The 13831-nt window shown below is 40.7% G+C and overlaps 1 protein-coding gene across 7 annotated transcripts in view; it reads right to left on the bottom strand.

The window, feature by feature from the left end:
• Positions 1–13831, bottom strand: part of LOC135500029 (MAGUK p55 subfamily member 7-like) — an 83646-nt gene that overhangs the window by 35499 nt on the left and 34316 nt on the right. The window contains exon 1 of one of the 7 annotated variants that reach the window (XM_064791182.1): positions 6976–7232. The exons of 5 other annotated variants lie outside the window; for them this stretch is intronic. The gene's annotated coding sequence lies outside the window, so the exon portion shown is untranslated. Of the gene's footprint in view, positions 1–6975; positions 7233–13831 lie in introns of those variants that run through there. One more of the 7 variants, XM_064791183.1, reaches the window with a different exon arrangement.

Raw genomic sequence — 13831 nt, 5'->3', positions numbered from 1 at the left:
TTTTTAAGTGCCTCTACAGTTAGGCGCCAGTTGGGTTTAATCCTGAAGAATAAAACCTCTAGTGCAGAGCGAAAGCAGAAGAAGAAAAAGAGGCCGTTCAAGAGAGAAGTGCCCTCAGGCTAAAAGCTGCCCGATATCCATAATATGACTGGACTGCCGATAACTTACTCAAAGATGCAAATGGGGGCACAATTTGGCAGGCACTGGTTGCCCCATTCCTGATTATGTTTACATAGAGATGCTATCTTGACAGCACCCCAAGGCAAGATCTCAAGCTTGCCAGCCACATCATTTTGAGAGGGGGTGACTACGATGCTCTTAGACAAACCAAAAGTTAGTGCATTCACTAGTTTTGTGATTGTTCGTTTGGTGCTGCTGTGGTTGGGCAGCCTTTGGTATCATAATTAGCCAGGGAGATGGCCATCGCGAGCTTGCGAGGAAATCATTGCCTATCTCCGCAGCTCATTCTCCAAAGCAGACATAATATTCAAGCACATTCTCTCTGCCAGTATAAGGTTCCATGCTGTATTAGTCACGGTGCATTGGGATCGCTTAGTGTAATAATCAGACAGGAATTTGGTATATTCAAATTCAGAAAAAGGATTTCAAGGTGTCTTCTGGGTTTAGAGCATTTATTCACAGCATTTTCAAAAAACAAAAAACAGGAAATGAATTTTCAAAAAAACATGAAAAAATGATTTTCTGGGGCCATAGGTGTCACTCAGGATGTTTGGATAAAGATAGTGACATCTTTGCCGTTGGGCCGCGCCATAGCAGATACATGTAGTCTAAACGAATTTGCACGATGTCAAGCCGAAAGGGTTAATGACTAGTGAGTAATGATCTCCAGGTATATCATGTCTGTCGAGATACTGGGGATGATTCCTAATGTCAATATAATCAGCTGCAAGATTCTTGACGAAGAGCAATAAGTATATTTGCATACTTCATCCTTGTCAGATGTCTCAAGCAGTTATCACCTACTCGTGAATGTGATGGAGAAACACTGTTTCTGTTGAATAATGCACTGCGTACTGACGAGGGAGATGAAGTTTACTGTGCTTTTCCCAAACTACCCAATGTCTCATCTTGGTTTCTGTAGCATTAAGCTGCTAGGAGTATCACTCCTCAAGGAAAGGATGCTGGTCCAATGCAGGAAAACTTCCCACACCATCCTCATACCACAGGTCACTGAATCAAGGGTCAGTCTAAGGGATGGAAACATTGTAACAAGAGGCCCAAGGGCCTGGCGCTCAGCTGAAATGGATAGGTGAAGGCAAGGGCCAAGTGTGTATCGGTACCGTTATTATGAGGCAGCGTGAAGCTATAACGTCTAGCACGCAGAAGTGCTGATGCGAAAGACCTTCTTGCTATATCAGTGCATGCTGAAGTACTGAGTTGACGTCACCCTGGTATTATGACGTAAAGTCATTTCTATTGCCGTTGCAGTAGTGGGGTGTGTGATGACGTCAAGGAGTTGTGTGGTGACGTCAAAGAGTGGAGTCCTTGTCTTCATGCAGCGTAGGTGGAACTAATAACATGCACATGGACACAAGGTACATAATTATTACAGTGTATTTTGTGAGGTGGGGCCTGGTGCTTTACAATGGTCAAATGAACCGACTGTTCTCTGGACATTGATGAAGTGAATGCAGCCAAATGTTTGGGACGGTCTTTTTTGTATGTGAAGAAAAGAAGATAAAGAGTTGGTTAACAAAATGAACTTTATTGGTGCGGCAGATATTTGATGCCTTTCGGCAGATATTTGAAGCGCCTTGCGGCAGATATTTGTTGCCTTGCGGCAGATATTTGATAACGCTCTCCAGGAATGGAAAGCAGTAAAACGAGTAAGCACACCTTACTCTGAATGTGGGAACAGCAAGTGCTTTCCTGGACTTGAAATGTGCCAACGACTCCTCTTGCAATAACCAACAACAGTTAATCTGTAAAAAAAGAGAAGAGAAATTAACACTGACTGAATAAAAAAGGGTGACATAGACGGGGAAATGTACACCACCGGATACAGTCAGTGCTTGATCAGGCATCGGTCAGATGATATCCTGAACAAAGCATCTATGGAAGCAAATCCAGAAAGAGACTTAACCTTCGAAGGGCACACTTATCACTCAGTGAAAAGTCAGTCCTGGGGGTTGTTTTCCAATTCAAAATAAAAGTGTAACCTCTTTAAATTAGTCTCACAGACTGAACCATAACACTCAACAGCTAACCGTGCCCACATGATGACTGATGTGAGCCAAGTTGGGCTTAAAGATGAGCGGGTGGTGTACTACATTTTGAAAATTGTCTACAGGGCCGTATTTAGAGGGGGGGCAGGGGGGGCAGCTGCCCCCCCTGTGCCGGCAATAAATGTTGAAAAAAAAATTTTCAGACAGTAATAAAAAGACAAACTAATCTTAGCCATAGCTTTACCAGCATGATAGCAGCATATGGATAGCAGATGTTATCAACTCGGGTGCAACCCTTATAATCTGACCAGTCCAGTGCCCTGACCCTAGTCTTCATAAAAGTGCCAAGTGGCCCTTTTTTAGAGTAAAAATACTATTGATTCACACTTCCAAATGCCAGGAAAATGCCATTTCAGACCTTTTATTTTCAAATTTTTCTGGGGGAGGGCCCCCAGACCCCCCCTTTCGGATGCGCCTGCGGCGCATCCGGCTCGCCTTCGGCGATCTATCCCACTGCCCCCCCTGGACAAAAAAGTTAAATACGGCCCTGGTCTATCGTCTACGACATGTGACAGAACAGGATCTAGTGGACTTAATGATGAGGTACTATCAAATAAGGTGTCCATCAAATGAATCATGAGGGCCTGTTGAGTTATACTCTAAGCCTGTCCTATAGGGCTAGGCTATCGTTTTTGTCTTTTTTACAGCCTACAGTACAGCCATGCATGCACAGCGCAGTGTACAGACAGTACAGGATTGCCAACCAAAAACATGAGCATTGCTGCGTAACGAAACTGCAGTGGAATTCATACTACGATGTCATAATGACAATGTGACTTTCAAAATAATTGTAAACAAACGTAAATGGCGAGATTTGTTGCAAAATTGCCAACCGCAACAACTCAGGGACCGTCCCAAAATGGCCGACGGCGAATTCTCCGGTCGCTAGCGCAGTCCATAAACAAGCATCAATTTTACCAACTTTGGGTGCAAGCTTGGTCATAAAAGTTACAGAACTGTTAGAAATACATCTAAACAACATATATATACAGTTAAAAGTGCATAAAAATCCCGTTTCAACCTCCGGGCGCTACCTTTTTTTCTCCGCCACGCGCCGGGCCCTACCGGTCGTTATTTAGTGCGACCGCCACCAGAGTGTTTATCAGTAATCACGATCTTTCGCCATTTTAATTGCGCGTTTTAGGCAGATTAATCAATTATTACATGCATGCATTATATATCACCGAAATGATAATTGCGTTGGCTATTTGAAACTAAGTTCAGATATCATTTTCGATCTTTGAATTGAATTTAGGCGAGTGATTTTTGACACCCTGTCGACATATCAGGACTTGCAAAATTCACGCGAGATCGCTTGCATCATCGGCACGTTTGAAAACCGAATTTCACAAATTCCACAAATATTTATCACATACCATATGTATCACCACAAAGGTAACTCTCTAGACTATTTGAAACCAAGTTCAGATACTTATTTTCACAAAAATTCGAAGCTATGCAAGCGATTTTTCAGTGGTAGAGATCGACGGAAACAAATTTCTCGCTCTAAAATGACACGAGACGAGCACCAACTTTCGCTAATTTGTGCACAAAATTTCCGCAATATTATAAAAAACTATTGATAAATCTGAATTATATAGACTCTTTTCAGTACCTAAACAAATTTCAGGTACATGGTCATGTTGATTAAAAGAGTATCAACCGATTGAACATGAGAAAGTTCACTCATCTTCATTGAAGCAGCGACTACCGCCATTTTTAAATGGTGGCATCTCTTCTATCGATCGGCCAATCAGCGGCACTGCTTGCAAAAAGTTTAGCCACCGCCAAATTTGAAATCGCCAAAATTCAGGCAATGTGCCTGCAGCGCCAACTGGCGGCTAAAACTATATTAATTCCATTAAATGTAAAAAATGAAAAAATATTTAAAAATATTCAGCCACATTTGAAAACAATATTTGCTCTGTGGACCGAGGTAAAAAGGGAAAGAAATCTAAACGCGAAATGACCTCATTCTCTTAATACAGGTCGGATCGCGCTGATTTTTCGTTTTTTGAGTTCACCTTGGGCAACTCCTAATTTAGCACCGTCAACGAAGTGGCTAGGTCTTCCCGGTCAGAAATGTCCAATTTTGTCCACAGATGGGTCCCTAGATGGATGGATTGCAGGACGGACACCATTTGAACAGCTATACTACTAGCTCCGCTGACTTTGTCAGCTGAGCTAAAAAGGTTTAGGTAGAAGGGGGAGCAAGGAATCCACAGGTAAGAAAGTTCACTTCACAAGATCGCCCTGTACATTGTGCAGCACATTTAAGTACAGGGGACAAACCTATGAAAGGATGAAAATTCTGAGGTTTCTTACCATTCTGTTCTATACAGAACCTCTGTGGATTCCTTCTCCTTCTAATTTAAGGACAATTTAGATTGTTTTAACCCCTGGCCCTTGATTCAGTGGTCTGTGCTGGTGTCAGTCTATATTCCTTGGTGGAGAAAGGCAATGTGGGGTTGGGTGTCTTGCTCAAGGAAACAGAAATTTGCTCACAAAGGCATAGGGACATTGGCAGTAGGGATCCTTCCAAGAGTTGAACCCACCATCTCCTGATTATGAACATAGTGCTCTATCAACTCAATCAGTGATCTTCCTGATTATCAATAACTGAACGAACAAATGCGAGCACTTTATTATTCACAATTTTGTTAGAGTTCTAAGGAGAAAATGATTAATACTTTTTATTTTTCTAATCAGATTAAACCTACGCAGCACGTTTCAAGAAAAAACATTTCTCAATCTAAAATACAATTTATAACAAATACCCCTCTAACCCTGGCAAAATGAGTTAAATCATTAAACTCTACTCAAGACATTTCAAGAGAAAATGTTTCTCAATCTAAAATTGGAAATCGAGCGGTGTACTAGCCTGACATGAGAAACTGAACAAATTAATGAGATATGGCAGAACCCGCCAGCAATATCAAGTGAATCTTTCAATAATGGAATAATGTTTCTTTTCCTTTTGAGATTTTCTTGTTTTGAGTCCGTCAGTTGTTTTCGTTGTGTTGGGTAGTTTTGTTCGAAACATGTTGCTTTGGATGAAATGTGATATCGAGGGGATAACATTTGACAGAAAAGTTTCATTTTGCACCTTGATTTCTGCAATTTGTTTCTACTTGATCAATTTTTGTGATTGGTTGCTGCTTTGCTTGAAATCAAAAGGTAAACGTAACGATTTTTAAGAAATCTCAACATTTTTTTTCAGCCGATTCAAATATGCATCTCAGAGATGTAATTCAGGGAAATCGAAAACCCTTTTTCGTTTCTCTTAACGACTTCTAGGGGGTGCCTGTTTGAGTATTGAATGCCACTCCTTGAGATGGAATCCCCAGGGAAAAGAAGCAGGGGCAGTCCTAGCACAAACTCGAGAAGATCTCCCCGAGATTTCAACCAACCCAAGGGAAAAAGAAGCAGGGGCAGACTAGGCTCAACCTCTAGAAGATCTCCCGGAGAGAGCAACCAACCCCAGGGAAAAAGAAGTAGGGGCAGACCGGCCACGCACAACCTGGAGAAGAGCCACAGAGGCAAATGAAAGGTCTGCAGGACTGGAGCAGAATGACGTGGAGAAAGCGGCCCAAGACAGAAGGAAGTGGAGAGGAGTTGTGTCTGACCTCTGCCCCGGCCGGGGTAGAAGGGGATAAGTTAACATCAAAGTAACATTGATGTTCAGCCCCTCTCACACTCGATACATACTTACTCCCCCAGAAACATGCGTAAGGAGAAGTCTTGTTGTAGGCCCTGTTTGCAAGAGGATGCTCAAAAGCCATAAAAATATTCAATAGCAACTGTGACTTCTCTAAAAGGTGAAGAATACACCAAAGTATTGACAAAACTGACTCAGATTTCAAAAGCATTCAAGACCCTACTCTTCATTGAAAATCTTTAAGTAATATGACGTCCCCCAGGGCCAAACTCAGCTCATATATCGGGATTTAATAATTTTCCAATAGACCACCTGGAGGAAGTCTAAAAGGCCCCTGGACAGTTCTACAATCTCTAATTTAACCCCTTTATCTCTGGCTCTGAACCAGGTATTCCAATCACAAGTTTTAGTTAACTTTTAAAACTTCGTAGAACACCTTCTTTTAACCTCTTGTGCCGGAAAAGCCAACTTGGGACTGAGGGCCAAATTCTGCAATAGTGATGTTCCAGTGCTAATAATTCATTAAGACACTATTAGGTGCAGGGGTGGCTTCAACAGGGTGCATCTGTTGCACGCCCACTCTTATTTTAGAAAAATCTTCGAAACTGACCATGAAATTTTGAAGAAATCTTTGAAATTGACCATGATTTTGAGAGTAAAGCTCCCAGGGCACCTCTTCTTTTTCTAAATCCAGTATCTGCGCTTGAGGTGGTTGATAATCAACAAGTGAATAGGGTAGTTGGAAAACTGATGCGTTTTACTTTGCCTCCAAGAATTATTAATACATGTATACTAATAAAGTTACGATCGTAACTAAGAAATCGACAACCTTGTAACGAATGCACATGAACATTCCCAAAACTGAATAAGATCTAAGAACCTTCTCTGGATTTTCGACCTAAGAGTTTACGACATAACATGCATGCAGTTGGTGTTGGATTAGACAGGAACTTAACTTATGATAGTTTTGAAAACATCACATAAAATTTGTTTGGACGAAACGCGTAGTTGCAATAGATTCCAAACTAACTCATATTTGTCAAATATCATAAAAAAGCAAACACTTATTACATAATTTAAAACTTTAGAAATGGCACTCGAAGAAACCTGCCAGCATGAATCCTTTCCAAATCACTTCAATCCCCCATTTGAATTTACAATAACACAAATTAATGCACCAATCGAAGAATCAATAGAATTCCATCAAAATTAAATCCTCCGAAAATCACCCACATCACGCAACTAATTCCTGAAAGTCCCGATAGCAAAATCGTCCTCGAATTAAACGTATTTGATTCGTGGGCACATCCTCGATACATCATTCCTGAGCCCAGCTGACTCAATGACACAATAACTCCGCTGCTGGAGCGCATACTAGGTTTGATTATGCTGCGTTACAAATATTACGGCAACGGTAATTTTACGAGCAGATGACTGTTGCCTGCAGGTGTTTCACGATTTTGTTTGGTTTACATGGGTTAATTAAAGGGGCCACTGCAAGAACCTGGGAACAAACATCTTACTAATTTGAGGAAAACAGGTCAAATTTTGTTTGCACTTCATACCAGTCCGCATCAATTTTTTATAACATTTGATGTGACACGGCACCAAAAAAACAATTGATATCATGGCAAACAGGGCCCCATCCATTAAGATATCCTTAGTGCACTCAGTCTCCCAGGCAAGAACACATGCACTCCCCGACTTTGCACCATGAGCTATATACCTTCAAGCACATGACTCCCTCCCCCAAACTCAGGAAACATATACAATTCTCAGAAGGTGTATTTAAGGAGGTCTTTCTATTCTAATCTGCAAAAAACCCAAGATTTTTTAACTCTGATACATCTACAGTAGAACAAGACATCTTCAAATGTAAATATATTCAGAATCATTCAAATCTGATACCTCCCCAGGGAGAAAAAGATGCCTGGAGCATATGAGACGGGATGACGTGTTGCGCTCAGAGGAATTGATAACATCAGAAACAGACTGACTGGAATCAACTCAATCAGACCTGCAATAGTAGATGTAATTTCTCCACACTCTACTTGGAGCTCATAGTATTTTATGGTAAAAAAACAACCTAATTTTGTGGCTCATAGTGTTTCATAGTAGAAAACAACATAATTTCTCCACACAACATTTCAAGCTCATAGTGTTTTTCATAGTAGAAAACAACATGATTCCTCCACACAACATTTCAAGCTCATAGTGTTTTTTTTATAGTAGAAAACACCGTAATTTCTTCACACTGCATTTGTAGCTTGTGTTTCAAAATCACAAAACGTATGCCCCTAAATTTGCCCTCAGACAGACTTTTGGAACTGGGATTGAAGAAATTACTCTAATCTGAAAAATCGGTACACATTTAAAGGGCACAGGATTCGAGCAAAAATGCTTTGAGGTTAAGGGATGTGACACATTTCGAACAAAATTACTGTGGCGAGCAGATGGAATTTATATTGCAGGGGTTGATGTACAAAAACTAGACCAAGAGATATCACTGCAAATAAAATCTAATCGACACAACACCGGGCCCGATACCTCGCCGATCAATTTATGACCCTGTGACTCTGGTCTATACTCAGAGGGTGACTCAACCATGGCAGTTACAGATATTGATGGGCACAGAACAAGGAGAAATCGATAAGGATGCTGGCAAGAGTTGAGCAACACCTGCCCCGAAGTCACAACTCTTGAAGCTTCATCCTTCAAGTATCATCTGGAAAGTAAGTCTTTAACCCCTTGATTTAACCCTACTGCCCACTGCTACTGCACCTTGCATGTCTTGAATTCGTGCGTTTCATACTACTGGCCCGCACTAATCCATACTGCCAAATTTTTCCATAATTCTTTTGTTCAGCACAGTCTCTTTAAGTTCCAGGTTGGTTGCACAAAAAAACAAGATACTCAAGGGCCTGGCGCTCGGCTGAAATACATGGCTCATTGAAATGACCACAGGCCATGGGCTCGCCCTTAGGTTGTGTACACCTGAAAATAACGTCGCATATAAGAAATTTTAGACTTCTAAATTTGCGGTCTTGAAAGTAGGTCAATGCTAAAATATTTCATGCGAAATGTTAAACCTATTTTAATTTGGTAATCTGACAATGTAAATAGCTATTTTACAATGAAATTTTTCCTGAGCAAAGTTAGAACCAGGCTGCTGGTACATCCCAGATGCGGGCCAGGTTGTCTAAACCCTGCAGAAGCAGAAAGGGTTATCATCACTTTTTGAAATGAATAAGCTTCTCGTGTGCACCGTACTTTCAGCAATATGTCAGGTTTTGCTGCTGAATCCGACATCCTATCATCTTGATAATCAATATCATATCCCTTGTATCTCCATCATGGATGTTAGAACTAATTCCAAGCAGGCCACTGGGACCAATTTGGTAGTCTGCTAAGCAATTTACTCAAGTAAATTACCCAATTTGGTTCCCTCGACATTTGAAAAACGTCTGATGCTCCTTACTTAAGTATCTTATCCAAAGACAGATACTTTCTGTATTTTTGCTTGTTGACAGATTATGAAAATGCCTCCTTACTAAAATTCAGCTCGTGCAGTTGCCGATTTTTAAAGGATGGGATCAGTCGGAATGGTTGTTGAAATAAAAAGAACACACGATTAGTGTCAGTGACTTTTACTTAAATGTATCAGAGCATGATACTGTTTGAAAAGTTCTGCACTTTTGTAAAGCGTTTCAGAAATATCAGATTTTGGTGAGATATTTAATCCCCTCTCCCACTCATTTTGGATGTTTTCAGAAATTTTACACTGATGGGTGTTTTTTTGTAAATGATCCCTTAAACTTCGTGTTCTGGATTATGATGATGTTTGTGAAGTTAACCACTTTTGTGAGAAGTATAAGAAATTTCAGATTTTAGTGAGAAACTTTACCCCCTCCCCCACTGATTTGAGATGTTTCTGAAATATTACACCATTGTTTTTGTAAATGATCGCCAAGATTTCTAGTTATATTGAAGTGCAATTTTGTGGGCAACGTTACAAATATCCCATGGAGACGATGTTCAACGAAGATCTTGCATTTCCATCCAGATCTCACATTTTGGAATGCACCATAGCAATCCCGTTGCGAACAGTTCTATTGATTCAGTCTCGGCCCTAATTGATGTCCACCTGGTCGATTGTACCTCTAATATTCCGCTGAGTCATGTTTCCTAAGAAGATCACCACATCCTCGAAACTATGATCTAAGATAATGGTGCATTCTTACTCATTTATGACCCCAAGTTAGCTTTAACCCTGCCAGGACGTGGACTTACTTCAGACACTTCGGAAACTGGAATAAATACCTGTTCTTTATCGTGAAATGATGTCATCAGGAAATGCATTTCAAATGTTTTTAATAGCAAAGTACAAGAGTGCAATCTTTTCTTTTTAGCGTTCGATTTTCTTTGATGGCCATACTACAAAACTTGGCCCATGTTTCTTATAAACCTGGCCATCATCTCTTGTTCCTCCCTTGATCCCAGGAAATTTGTCCCCATTGATGCATTTATGGCCATGTATTCGGTATCCCAGAGTGGGCAGTTCTGGAGCACATGCTCTGGTGTCTGATCTGGTATGTTGCACTGTCACCTTCCAGTCTCTGCCAAGTTCATCCTCTCGAGTTCATCCTCTCTTTTGTCCCTTGGATTGGCACCCTGGATTTATCCGCCCGTGTGCACAGTACACAACACTTAAGGCACAAGGTGATGTTTATAGTCACCCACTCAAGGCTAAATCCAATTCTGGCGGGCAAAGGGTCACCCCTCAATAACCCTCTACATGATGATTGATTGACTGCAATCAGAAAAGACATTGGAACAACAAGGCTATATCAGAATGTTATTACTGGCTGATTCTGATACATGCACCTGTGTCCGATTGTGCCAAATTGTGAGGGCGATTGTTCGCAAGGGCTCTACTTGGCGGGTAAGTTGGAACCCCAAACTTTTAAAGGACAACTTGCCAAGGATAGGAAACCAAATTGTCCCAAAATTTAAGAATTGTCGACACCTATTGACATGAATATTCATTTAAAAGTGTCTTTTGCGATGTATTTTTGATGAGACCACATGAGTATGACATTAAAGAACACCTAAAACAGTAACCTCACTCTGGTGGGCAAAGATCCACCCCTCAATAACCCTCCACATGAGAACTGATTGTATATTGATTGTTTGCAATCAGGTAAGACATTGGGACAGGGAATGTTATTACTGGTTGATTCTGATACATGGAGACCTGTATCTGATTGTGCTGAGCTGACACTTGATTGCAAAACAAGGTCCTGTTTTTTTTGGGATGTGACCTAATTCTAGTCTAAGGACCAATGGAAACATTACAGAGCGTGGTACACGGAAATTGCTATGTAGAAATGACCTTTTATTGGAAAGCTCTTGATATGAGCACTTCCTAAAATCACCAGAGGATAGAGTTGTAGTCAACTCCTCTTTTCAATAAATGCCAGCGGGCAAAGGGTTGGGTCACCCCTCAATAACCCTCCGCCTGATGACTGATTGATTGCAATCAGATAAGACATTGGAACAACAAGGCTAGAACAGAATTTTAATACCAGACTATTCCGATACATGCACCTGTGGCCGGTTGCACCAGATTCTACAGGTTGATCGCTCACAACGGAAAGGCCTGCACTCGGTTGGTTGGTGGATTCGTTCAAGATCACTTTGCCCAAGAGCTATCAAAGAACACCACATACCTCATCTTAAAGGAAACAGCCCGGGAAAAAAAGGGGAGTTTTGCACGGCCCGGTCAAAACCTTAGGCGGGAATAAGGTTTCATTGATAAATATAAGGAGTTTCAAGGCCCCCAAATCACTTGTAAGGTTAAATAGATACTGGCCTTTCATTGGTTTACCGTTTGTGTATCATTTACATACTCTCATCTTGAAAAATATGACAATATTTACGATCACGTTATTGATTTTTGCAACATTTTCGGTAACGCGCCCCTTGCGGATCTGTAAGGTACCATTCGGATGCTTGAAAAATGCCTCGTCTCGTCCATTCGCTCGCGGATAAACGCATCAGGTTGACTGCAGCAACTTTTAATTGTTGGAGACAGAGAAGGAAGGAATATGATTATCAGTTTGATGAAAACTTTGCAAGTTTCTTCTTGGGACTCGAAATCCATACTACTATTCTCTCCATTTTCCATTTTCTCCTCTCTCCAACTCACTACTATCGCTATTGACTGCGTAACATACACTAACATTCTTTCGCTATCATTGCTAACTTCATTTACAAGAACACTGGCCTCTTTGTAGCCGATTATGTAACCCATAGTGGAAACACCTGACAGCGCCGCCCGGCATGATCCACGTGCTACTGGCATATTTATAACTCGTAGTAAATAAGGTTGTAAAAATATGCAAATGAGATGCCGTATATGGAAACCATGACGTCACTAAGCAGTTCTTATTTCTGCTACGGGTGGCGCTGTTGCTTGCTTCTGGAGGCGCTATTCAACCTCTTTAATTGGATCATAACAAACATTGTTCAAGAAGAAAACAAGAATTCACCTGAAACTAGACAAAATAAATAAATATCGAAAATAATCATTAAATTGCGTGTGGCCAATTTGATACTTTGCTCATATATTTCACTGGGGAAAAAAAGTCCACATCAAGGTTCATACTTCTGTTAGTTTGGGACTTGATTACTAAATCAATGGTGGTGTTATTGGTAGAGGTGTCCATTAGAGAGGTTGTACTGTACTATTTTTGTGCCTTTTAAATCTGTGTAGCTAAACCAAATCAACTCTCCAAGTATAAAAACTCTTAGCTAAAAAAAAACAAGACCGCAACCTTTTCTATCCAACCTGTAATAATCTCCCAAGACAGCCAAGAGCCAGTATGCTGATGACATTCAACTGTAATTAAATCAGCAAAAAATATGTCTGCCCGATGATGGTTACAAAGTTCATGGATCATGTAGTTAATGTGGTTAGGAGCAATTTTTTAGGAAGGTTAACACCATGAGGTGCATCATGTAAAAGAATCAATAATACAAGAATCATTTTGAACAGAAATGTGTTGTCAGAATGTAATTACTTTAGAACATCTATACTCAGGACACCTTGGGACTTATGAATGCTGTTCTTAATAGAGAGGAGTACTGACTACAAAGGTCAGCTTGAACACCAAGGGCCAATTCTGGATCAAAATAAGTGTCTTAGATAGAGAGGGTGTCATGCTTAAAGAGGTATCCGCTCAAGCAGATAACACGGTATTTTCTGGAGGTTTTTCTTCAGATAATTAAGGTAAGTCTGAACAGAGTCACAACCGGAGAGAAAACGATATTTTAGAGACAAAGCCACAGCCAAGACAAGTCGGATCAAAATGAGACAAAGTCACAATCAAGAGAGCTAGTTAGTATGGAAATGAGGATGCAGGGACAAAGTCACAACCAAAAGAATTGGTCAGACAGAAAATGAGGATGCAGGGACAAAGTCACAACCAAGAGAAATAGTCAGATTGGAAATGAGGATGTGGAGAAAAATTTCATGCAACCAAGAAAGTTTGTCAGATTGGAGATGAGGATGTAGAGACAAAGTCACAACCAAGACAGTCGGTCTGATTGGAAATGTGGATATAGAGACAAAGGCACAACCACAAAATTTGTCAGATTGGACAGGAGGATGTAGAGACAAAGTCACAACCAAGACAGTTAGCCTAGTACAATACAGAATGAAAATACAGAGACAAGTCACAACCAAGACAGTTTGTCAGATTGGAAATGTGGATGTAGAGACTAGCCACAACCAGAAGATCTGGTCAGACAGAAAAGGAGGATGCAGGGACAAAGTCACAACCAAAAGAAATAGTCAGATTGGAAATGAGGATGTAGAGAAAATTTCATGCAACCAAGAAAGTTAATCAGATTGGAGATGAAGATG

The sequence above is a fragment of the Lineus longissimus genome, chromosome 15 (assembly GCF_910592395.1).
Source record: "Lineus longissimus chromosome 15, tnLinLong1.2, whole genome shotgun sequence".
Lineage (NCBI taxonomy): Eukaryota > Metazoa > Nemertea > Pilidiophora > Heteronemertea > Lineidae > Lineus > Lineus longissimus.
The sequence above is the reverse complement of the archived record's forward strand: the minus strand, read 5'-3'. Positions and strand labels throughout refer to the sequence as shown.